This window comes from Hylobates moloch, unplaced genomic scaffold (genome assembly GCF_009828535.3).
Source record: "Hylobates moloch isolate HMO894 unplaced genomic scaffold, HMol_V3 SCAFFOLD_10, whole genome shotgun sequence".
NCBI classification, from domain to species: Eukaryota; Metazoa; Chordata; class Mammalia; order Primates; family Hylobatidae; genus Hylobates; species Hylobates moloch.
Window position 1 is genome coordinate 33,530,026 of NW_026652285.1, and position 11,521 is coordinate 33,541,546.

At 48.1% G+C, this 11,521-nt stretch overlaps 1 pseudogene; it reads left to right on the forward strand.

The window, feature by feature from the left end:
* The first annotated feature begins 10,480 nt into the window (after positions 1–10,480).
* LOC116474174 (large ribosomal subunit protein eL32-like) lies at positions 10,481–10,888 on the forward strand (annotated as a pseudogene).
* Positions 10,889–11,521: the final 633 nt, after the last annotated feature.

The window sequence follows — 11,521 nt, forward strand, 5'->3', positions numbered from 1 at the left end:
CGGGGTACCGACGCCCAGCCGTCGTCCCCTTGCCCACCCTGTCCCCTGTGAGTCGGTCTCCCCTTGCGCCTGGCCAGCATGCTTCGGACCGTCCGGACTCCCGCAGCGTTACCCAAGGGGCGGCTTCCCGGGGCGGAACAGGTGACGAACCACTTCGGAGGACACGGAATTGACACTGCGACCCTAGAGATACGGGACAAGGGGCCAGAACGCGGGAAGTCTAGGCTCAGATGGGCGTCGGGATCTCAGGAAAATCCCCCATCTCCCTTGCCCGCAGCCCTAGAATCCCAGAAACCCAACTCCGCGCAGCTTTCGGTTTGGAGAGCCCGCCCTGGTTTGCAAGCACAGATACATGTGCCCACACCCGAACACACGCAGACACCGCCAGACAGCGAGAAAGCGAGCGGGCGCCTCCGTAGCAGCGGCCTGCGGGGCGGAACCGGCGCTGGCGCCGCCTCAAGGGAAAACCGAACTGTAGTGACCGGAAATGTCCCCAGGACAGAATAAGCCATTCCTTCTGTCCACGTTGCCAGGACTTCTCCAGCTCAACACACCTTGGTTTGTTTAATGTTACACGAGGGAGAAGAGGAGAGGCAAATTTAGAGGCAGAGACACATGCTGGCTCAATCGGCGAGGAAATACGAGCAGAGTCTGTACAGAAAGAAATATGGAACGGGGGAGACTAGACTGTGGGGAAGGCGGATTGGAGGCCCAGGAAAGGGGCTGGAGCGGAAGCTCCTCCAGGCCCCTGCGCGCTCTGGCATTCTGTGAGAAGGAGAAAGCAGAAACCGAGAACAGAGAGTGACAGGAAAAGAAAAGAGACGCAGAAGGGGTTGGCCTAGGCACGCTGCGAGCTGCCCTCCAGCTAAGACGCTGCGGGCAAGGGAGGGGGAGGCCGACGTCGCCAGGCGAGGGGCCAAGGTCGGGCTCTTTAACTCAGCCAGGAAACAACGTTGGGGGCTCCAGGGCTCGTGGAGACCGAACTGGGGCTCAGTTCCAGCCCGGTGCCCCTCTTCCCCAGACCCCTAGCCCGGAATCTAGCAAAGGCTGGGCCATCGCTGTCCGCCGCTGGGCCTCCCTCTGTGCGAGCCCTGGGAGAAGCCGCAGGGAACGACTCTGGCACTGGGGCTCGGCTCCGGAGCTCGCGCAGAGCGTGGGTGGGGGCCGACATCCAGGCAGGAGGCAAAGAAGAGGGCCCGCCCTAAAGCCGAGGGCCCAGTTCTTCGAGAGCCTGTGGCCGGAGCTGGACTCACAGGATTCGGGGTCCGTATAGCGCGCACGTGGTACCGCATCTTCGGCAGGCGGCGCCCCTAATGCCCAGCCCCGCCCCGCTTCGTTTGCCCGGCATGAACGGTGTCAGCATTGAGGGTGGACGCCGAGTCGCGGCGAGTTGGTCCCTTGCGGTATAAACTTGGGGCTTGCCTAGGGGCGGTGCCGGAATGGATGGGGGCGCCTCTCCACCTGCAACTCCCCCAGCGCAGAGCGCAAAAAGCGCACATCGAGGGCCAGCAGTCGCCTCGGGGTTTCAGGCGGCGCCTGCGGCAGAAAGGAGCTAAGGATTGGTTTGGGTCAAAACACCCATTTCAGTTGGCAGTGGGGTCCTCTGCGCCTACAGGGCTTCGAGCTCCGGGTGCTGGCTCACTGGGGCACCATGTGCCAGCGACTCGCCACCCGGAAATACTTGGGTTGCGCTAGAATAAACGATGGGTCTGTGTTCGGGTAACCTGGTGCTCGTGGTGGGTTGTTACTATTGTTGTTTTACTTTACTGCTTTTCTTGCTTTCATTAGAAATGTTATTGAGAGAAGCCTCAAAGAGCGCTGACCTGGGTCGTTTGGATGGGTTCATTTCAACTCAAATCCACTAATTCAATTCAGTTCCACGACTGGTTTCCAGCGCACAGGTACACATGGCAGACGTCAAGTGTATACCGTATGCATATGCACAGAGACGCTATTTGAAGGCAACTCTTGGAGAATTTTGAAATAAAATTCACTCTCCTGGAGTTACATTCGCAATATATGAATATGGAAAACAGGCAATCAGTTGTATTTAAAATTTGCCAACACGTCCCAGCAATCCACTCGCACCTAAGAATCCAAAATGGGGCATTGAAAAGATTTACTGGCATTCTGGTTGTTTAACATTGAAAACAAGCGTGAATCAGTTCATTTCTCTTTACATTTCTTTTCAAATTTAACAATACCATAATAAGTGTAAGTAATAAAACCATATTTTGCTAAAGAAAGCTTGCACATAGGATGTTTTATTTCTATCAGCATTTATACGATGTTCTGTTGGCTCTCCTCACCCCCTTTTCTTCTATTTCACCGTGTAATGTGAGCTTTAAATATTCATGCGTCGGCCCAGACTTACATTTATTTAATGTGTTTTAAACTAATAACATTTTAATGTGATATAATTTGATTCCATGAAGTACTGGAACATAAAAGAGCCTACTTCACAAGCGATTTTGAGTGAGGTTGAGTGCACAAGCTAAACGATTCTTTTAGTTTTGGACGCAGATCAGAGTGTTAAACGGAAGTGAAGCGCGCCTTTAAGTAGGCCCTTTAATATTCTCGTTTCTTCGTTCTTCATTTTTCTGTAATAACTTTAGAGCTGTGGCAGAGGATCACCCCAGTATTGGGGTGCTTTCCCTGGAGCCTGCCATGTGAACCTGCAAATAGCCAAGTGAACACCTCAGCCTCAGGGCAGGTTGTGGGCTGATTTTTATTTTTTCTTTTGGGAGGGAAGTCTTTTGGGAAGGTCAGGGGACTACAGGATATGAAGTCTGGATTTGAGAACTTGCTGGAAATAAAATTGTGCTCTAAAAATCTTTCAGATTTGCTGCTGATTAGCTATCTTTAGCAACCCAGCCCAGAGTAAGATGGAAAAGATGAGCTACACTTGGGCCAAAGTGACTTTGAGATGAGCCCTGAAGCCAGTCTCAGTGTTTAGCCATCACCAGAGACACTTACCAAAGCCTTAACTTTTCCTTCACTTTGTACTGGAGGTGGGGGCCTTCTGGCACTGAATGCAAATCTACCAAAAAAAAAAAAAAAAATCCTCTACACAAAGAAAAAATAAAGATATCCCCTAATTTATTTTTGGTCGGATGAAAACCATTTGAAATATCTAATATGAGGAGCTTATGAACATAGAATCAGAAAGTCATTATCTCCCTAAATCATGACAATATTTCTAATGGGAAATCATGACATTGTATCCTCATTATAAACACATAGTGTGGACCTATCACATAAGAAAACTCCAGCAATCTACTATTACCTAAGAATCCAAAATGAGACATTGGAAAGATTTGCAGTCTGAGGACAAAATAGTCACACTAAATACATATCAAAATAATCATGCTAAATTATTCATACTGAAATGCTGCTATCCTTTCAACTAAAACAATTTTTAGAACAAGTATTGGTAATTTTCTGGACAGATCTTTATAAATCTTCCCAGCAAAACAATTAAGAAATATGTACTCAGATTTTATTTTTACAGGATATGTGTGTATATGTATATATATTTTATGTATGTATATATTTACACACATATGTGTGTGTGTAAAGTTCTCTACCATAGGCAGGCTGAGAGTTCAAAGATGGGCTTTTCCTTGTTAGGTACAAATTCTTATAAACAAAGTATGAGATGGAAACAGTTTAGTGAATTTTTTCCTAATTTGGTACAGCAGTTGGTATCTCATTTCTCATGCAACTTGCACGGAGACTCATGTACCCCATGAAGTGACAAAAGAGAGTCAGGGATGAAAACCTGCCAGTGTCTGCAGGCGGTGCCTCAAAGCGCTCTTTTGGACACACGTTCTTGGTGGTGGGGAGTTTGCTGCCTCTAAACCAGGCCTGACCTTTTGTCTTTTGACCTCTGATGCATGAAATTAGGTAGCAAAAGAAAATGTGAAGAAAAGGATACAAAAACATGGAAAAACAGCCCTCCTTGACAATAGTCATTGTATCAGATCATAGTGGAGCTGCCCTACACAGCCCAAAGTGCTTGTTTATAAGGCTGCGGGTCTTCCTGGCCACTGGGTTCCTGTTCTTCTTTGTGGGCAATCTGCATTTGTTGGAGGAGGGACTAAGCACTCTTTTTAATTAAGCTCAGAGCTGGGTTTTGTCTTGGCTCCTTTCACCAAAGCCTGTTTAGTGAGCGTTTGGCTCCTCCATTTCCTCTGAGGTCTTCTGTGTAGGCTGGGTGCCTGAGTGTACCACCTGGGGCAGCTTCCAAGACCCAAAGGAAAACTCTGCCCCTTCTGGCCACCCAGGCTGAAGCTGAATCCCAGCTGGCATGGAGGGGAGAGGGTGGCGAGGGGCGGGTCATGCTCCTTGGTCCTGGAGGACCACATACCTCAAGTGAATAGACCTCTACTCTTTCTCCAGACCCAGTCAGAAAGCCTGAGTCACTGGAGTTCCCTGCCCCCTTGGCCTAAGGAGTCAGCTCAGTACCCTCCCCTGTCATGAGAGCCAGGGAGGAGGGCAAGAACATTTGCAGAGACGCCTTCAGCAAGCCTCACACAACATCCTTTGATCCTCGAAGCCACCCTGGAAAGGGGTGCACAGCCCTGAGTTAGGAGCCACAGTACAATGCCACTTGAGCCCCAGGCCCTGTCCAGAAGGGAAACAGGCCTTGACTTAGATGGTAGGAGAGTGAGGATGTGTGTAAGCAAAGTGAGATCTGGGAGAACTGAGCAAGGTACTCAAGCCAGACTCTGGACAGGGGGAGGCTGGAGGCGACATCTCTAGAGGGTGACCTGAGATGAGTGTTGAAGGGTAAGTAGGACTTTGCTAGATAAATAAGGAACAGATGGCATAATTAAGATCTGCACTTTGCAGAAGAGGCTACTGGATATCAACATACAAGCAAAATACTGAAAAAAGAGCTGCCCAAGGGTTTGGGAGCAATGTAGGAATGGCAAATGCTTCTGAGGGAAGGAATTCACAGTGGTTTGAGGAATGGGACAAAGGAAGGAAGATGGCTAGGGTGGGCAGGCCCCTGCTGTACCTCATGAAGATTATCAGAGTGGCAGCTAAGACATATTCTCTCCTTACCATATGGAGTAAATGGACCCACAGACCAAAGGGAAGAGATAAGAGAAAGGCCCAGGACCAAAGGAAAGAAACATAGGGAAGCTTACTCTCCATCAGTTTTTTGGAATTTTTTTTTTTAATCTTCTCCCCTGGGAAGTTTGCACAACCTTCCCTCAACAGCCTCAGTCTGGAAAAACCAACCAACCACCTCAGCCTGGAATGCTCCTCATGAACCTTACCAAATCCTCTCAGGCTGTAAAGACTCCCCCAGAGCCACAGCTACTGGCCACCATTCTCTGCTCAGGCCACATAGCCCTGAGCTCACCCTTCCTGTTACCTTATGGGTTGGAGATGAAGTGTCTGTGTCCAGTTCTCACCACTCCTCCTAGTCTCCTGGCTCCCATGGGCAGGACTTCTCCTCTGGGCACCAGCTCTTCTGGAAGTGTCATTCTGTTCCCTTATAACAGTAGCTTCTACACTTCAGTGTGAGAAGAACCACATGCAGGTCCCTGGGCCCCAGCTCCAGAGAGCTTGGTTTAGTGCTATGGGACCCAGGTTGGAAGCTGAATGTCTAGTAACTTCCCCAGGTGAGTAGGATGCAGGAAGTACCTGGACCATCCATTGAGAAACACTGGCTTAAAAGCTTTTTCAGAGCAAGGACTAAGCCACTGTGATTCACTGACCCCTGCCCCACTCACCAGGTCTACACCTGTCTAAACACCCTGAACTAGAACTTGTGAGGCTGGCAACATCCAGATCCCCAAAGTATCAGCAGCCATATTGACAAACCATTCCTGATTTGCCCCAAAAGGACCAAAAAACCGTCTGACTTTGGCAATGGATGTGCCCCCTTCCTCTCATTTTAATTCACTTCTATTCAGCAAAGACAGCCTTGTGCTTAGTCCTGGAGGGAGATGAGAGCCTCTTGCCTCAAGTTGCTCGAAGTCACGCTGAAGAAATAAGCCTTTAGGCCGGGCGCGGTGGCTCACGCTTGTAATCTCAGCACTTTGGGAGGCCGAGGCGGGCAGATCACGAGGTCAGGAGATCAAGACCACGGTGAAACCCCGTCTCTACTAAAAATACAAAAAATTAGCTGGGCGTGGTGGCAGGCGCCTGTAGTCTCAGCTACTTGGAGAGGCTGAGGCAGGAGAATGGCGTGAACCCGGGAGGCGGAGCTTTCAGTGAGCTGAGATCGCGCCACCGCACTCCAGCCTGGGTGACAGAGCGAGACTCCGTCTCAAAAAAAAAAAAAAAAGAAAAAGAAATAAGCCTTTAATCCATGAATCCACGGAAGAACTTGATCCGGCTTTTTTTTTTTTGAGACAGTCTTGTTTCGTCGCCTGGGCTCGAGTGCAGTGGCACGATCTCAGCTCACTGAAACCTCCGACTCCCAGGTTCAAGTGATTCTCGTGCCTCAGCCTCCCAAGTAGCTGGGATTATAGGCACACACCACCACACTTGGCTAATTTTTGCATTTTTAGTAGAGAAAGTGTTTCGCCATGTTGGCCAAGCTGGTCTCCAACTCCTGGCCTCAAGTGATCCGCCCACCTTGGCCTCCCAAAGTGCTGGGATTATAGGCGTGACCCACCACACCTGGCCCAGGCTTTTAATTATATACAATTAGGAAAACAAAAGTGGAGTCCTCCCTTCCTGCTAAGGAAATCTATGAAGATTTCTTAAAGGAGGCAGCATTTGATCTGGAAGAGTGAGTTGGAAAAGAAGGGGAGAAGGATGCTACAGACCAACAGTTCAATATGATGAGCAATGGCTTGGAGGGAGAAAATGCTTGGCTTATTTAAGAACTGGCAAGGCAGGAGAATAGAGAGAATTCCCTGGTGATGAAACTGAGACCAGTTGAGGAAACAGAGTCCTCAAAGACTGCATTAATCTTTTTTTTTTTTTGACAAGGTCTCACTCTGTCACCCAGGCTGGAGTGCAGTGGTCCCACCATGGCTTACTGCAGTCTTGATCTCCCATGCTCAAGTGATTGTCCTGCCTCAACTTCCTGAATACCTGGGACTACAGGCACGTGCCACCATGCCCGGCTAATGTTTGTATTTTTTGTAGAGACAGAGTTTCACCAGGTTGTCCAGGCTGGTCTCAAACTCCTGGGTTCAAGCTATCCACCTGCCTTGGTGTCCCAAAGTGTTGGGATTACAAGCGGGAGCCAACACGCCCAGCCTAGAGCAATCTTAAGGTCTGATCCACTTACACACCTCAGGGTTTGCTACTCCCAGGTAACACTCACGGGAACATCCAAACTTCCTTTGGAGATTTGCAAGACTCTCTTGCTGGCCTCCCTGGCTGAGCAGGAGTCACTATGCCTGCTTTTGTGGGCTTTTGCGTCTGCACTGTGTCTAGGGTTATTCCACTAGTGAGCGTATCAGACTCCCCCTGGGTGCCACACTTACGCGAATGCCTTTGTCACACTGTCATGGCTCCTTGTCCTCTTCCCTTCCTCTCATGAAAGCACTGAGACAGTGTCTGAGCCCTCTCTGCAACCCCAAAAGAGCACAGGACTTGCACATAAAAATGCTCATTTGAGAGTCTGATGAATGAATAAATGTGGTGAAGGTAAAATCCTCCCTGAACTGGTCCTCTGCAGCCCATGACTCTAGCTCTCACTTCACCACATCCTAGAAGCATGACATCACCTCTGTGCCCCTCAGTTTGCTAACCTGTAAAATGGGGAGAATAAGTGCCACCTACTCAATCTATTTCTCATGGCAGTTGTAAGGACCAAATGATATAACAGCTGGGATTTGCTTCACAAAATATTGTTAGGATGGGTTTGGATTCCCCAGTGCTGCTTACAGATAATCTTTTTTTTTTTTTTTTTTTTTGAGATGGAGTCTCGCTCTGTCACCCAGGCTGGAGTGCAATGCCATAATCTCGGCTCACTGCAACCTCTGCCTCCCAAGTTCAAGCGATTCTCCTGCCTCAGCCTCCCGAGTAGCTGGGATTACAGGCGCCTGCCACTATGCCTGGCTAATTTTTGTATTTTTAGCAGAGATGGGTTTACCTCGTTGGCCAGGCTAGTCTCGAACCCCTGACCCTGTGATCCACCTGTCTCAGCCTCCCAAAGTGCTGGGATTACAGGTGTGAGCCACCGTGCCTGGCAGAAAACCTTTTTTGTTAACCTAAATGCATTTCTCCTTTGGTAGAGGAGCCAATGGCCCAGCATTTGACAGGAGGTATGAATGCAGGTTTGTATAGGAAGAGGCCGACAGTACTCATGGGTTGAAAAATTGTGTTTCTTTTTAAAGTATCCTTTTCCAGCACTGAAAGAGAGAACGCGAAGAACAAAAAATTCAACTCAAGCACATCTGAGAGGCATAAGGTTAACAGCTGTCATGATACTGCTGCTAAAATTCTGAAAAGACAATGTCAGATCTAGACTTGTTGGGATAAAACACAGCTGGGCAGAGCTGAAAGGGGGAAAAATACCCTCAGATCCTAAAGGAAAAATGAAAAGACAAAATTGCAGTCAATAATGCATTAATGAGGTGAACTCTAGTGTATATACACACACACAGACACACACCCTATAAATTGCAGAAAGAATTTCACTCTGTAGAAAAGAAGGCTCAGAAAGATGAGTCCTAAGTGTTCAGTCTGATTCTCCACCAACCCCCACCCTCAGGAGTCTTCCAGTGGGCATTCTCCTGAGAGAGAAACTAGAATAGGCCAGAGCATTTAAGATGGTGCAACCAGTAGTTTATTCATTAATGTACGGGCAGGGCACAATGGCTCACTCCTGTAATCCCAGCAGTTGAGAGGCTAAGGTGGGTGGGTCGCTTGAGTTCGAGATCAGCCTGGATAACATGGCAAAACCCTGTCTCTAGAAAAAATTACAAAAATTAGCCAGGGGTGGTGATGCGTGCCGGTAGCCCCAGCTACTCAGGTGGCTAAGATGGCAGGATCACTTGAGACTGGGAGGTTGGGGCTGCAGTGAGCTGTGATGGCACCACTGCACTCCAGCCTCAGTGACAGAGTGAGACATTATCTCAAAAAAAAAATTAATGTACAAACGTGCCCCAACTTACAATGGGGTTGCATCCTGATAAACCCACCATAAATTGAAGATACCTTAAGTCACAAATGTTGTTAATACATCTACTGAACACCATAGCTTAGTCTAGCCTACCTTAAACATACTCAGCTTACTTACATTAGCCTACAGTAGGGCAAATCATCTGGACACACAACACATTGCAGAGTATCAATAGTTTAGCCTCGTGATCGCGGGGCTGACTGAGAGCTGAGGCTCACTGCTGCTGCCCAGCATTGAGAGAGTGTCTGACTGCATATTCTGGTATGATACCCAGGGAAAAGAGCACAGTTCAGAATTTAGTATGATTTCTACTCAACACATACTGCTTTCACACCATTGTGAAGTGGAAAAGTCCTAAGTAAAACCATTGTAAGTTTGGGATCATCTACGTTGCTAATTAAGTGATAACCAATTGGTAAATAGTTCATTAGTAGCATAGGGACTTGAGGCAGTGGGCCTCATTTAATTGTATGAACTGTATCCAGGCTGGCCTCTCTACAGCATCCCAGTGAACAGTGGTCCATTCTAAGGTTGAATACCTCCAGGGACAGTGAGCTCACAAACCCCTTGCCTTCTAGGCAGTCCTTTCCCTCACTGAGCACAAATTAGCTTCCATACAGTTTCTTGCCACTGGTCTAAGTTCTGCTCTTTGGGAGACATCACCCTCAGGAAAGAACAAACAAGGTGGCGCAGCAAAGGATCCTGTGAAAAATATCTGCTCTGAAATTCCAGAGGAAGAGATCTGCTCAGACAGATCTTTTCACGGGAACCCTCACTGTGCCACTTTGAGGGGCATTACAGCATCTCCTCTATGTCTTTGGATGTCTTTGGAATAATCCCAGCTGGAAGGGATGGGTGATTTTGGAATGTTAACTAGAGGAAGCACATTCAGGAGTAAAGCAAGGGCAGGATTATGGAGCTGAGAGCCTAATCTTATAGAAAACTTCTGCAACCCCATTCCCATGGCTGTGTCCCATTGAGATACAGATTCGCATACAATCTATTTTTAAAAGGACATTCCCTGCCGGGCACGGTGGCTTATGCCTGTAATCCCAGCACTTTGGGAGGCTGAGGTGGGCAGATCATTTGAGGTCAGGAGTTTGAGACCAGCTTGGCCAACATGGTGAAACCCCATCTCTATTAAAAATACAAAAATTAGCCGGGCATGGCGGCCTGTGCCTGTGATCCCAGCTACCTGGGAGGCTGAGGCAGGAGAATAGCTTGAATCTGGGAGGCAGAAGTTATGGTGAACCGCGATCGCACCATTGCACTCCAGTTTGGGCAGCAGAGTGAGATTCTGTCTCAAAAAATAAAAGGACATTGCCCTTTCTTCCTGGGTGCTGCCTATGGAGGTGGCACCCATCTCCTACTCACATCATGGCTGCCCTCAGACCCCTCATGAAGCCCAAGATTTTCAAAAAGAGGAAGAAGACATTCATCCGGCAGCAGTCAGACTGATATGTCAAAATTAAGTGTAACTGGCAGACACCTAGAGGTATTGACAACAGGATTCAGAGAAGGTTCAAGAGCCAGCTCTTGATGTCCAAAATTGGTTATGGGAGCAACAAAAAAACAAAGCACATGCTGCCCAGTAGCTTACAGAAGTTCCTGGTCCACAACATCAAGGAGCTGGAAGTGCTGCTGAGGTGTGACAAGTCTTACTGTGCTGAGATCGCTTCCAATGTTTCCTCCAAGAACCACAAAGCCATTGTGGAAAGCGCAGCCCAGCTGGCCATCAGAGTCACCAGTCACAAAGCAAGGCTGTGCAGCAAAGAAAATGAATAGACAGCCCATGTGCCCATTTTATTTCTGTTTAAATAAAAATTGCAAAAAAAAAAAAAAAGGAAAAGAAAAAGAAAAGAAAAGGACATTGCTACAAGAACCACTGTGAAATCATAGGCCCATATGCTAAAACAGCCCTGGGAGACAGCTGAGTCCATCCCTTCTCCCATTTTGCAGATGGAGACACTAAGGCCCAGAGAAGGAAATAGAATTGCCAAAGGTTCTACAGTGAGTTCATGGGAGGGGCAAGACTAATGAGAAAACGGACATCTCTTGGACACTCACTGGGCACTGTGCTTTGCATACATGATCATATTCCATCCTCAGAACAAACCTGTGCAGCAGGTTTTGTTAGTACTCCGGTTTCACAGATGAAGCCTCAACTCTGAGGCTCAGACACCGGGAAGTTGCCCAGGATCACACAGTTAGGAGACGGCAGAGCTGGAATTTGAAAGCCAGTCTGATTTTCCACACAAATCATTTGACCACTAACAGTTTAGGGTTGCCTTAAAACCCAGGCCCCGTCTCCCCACTCCCCTAAGTCCACTCTATCCCTGTAGTCCTCCATTATGTCACATTGACTCCTAAAGAAAAAAGATCCAAATGGTCACAGCTCTGGAGGATTTGCAAAGCACT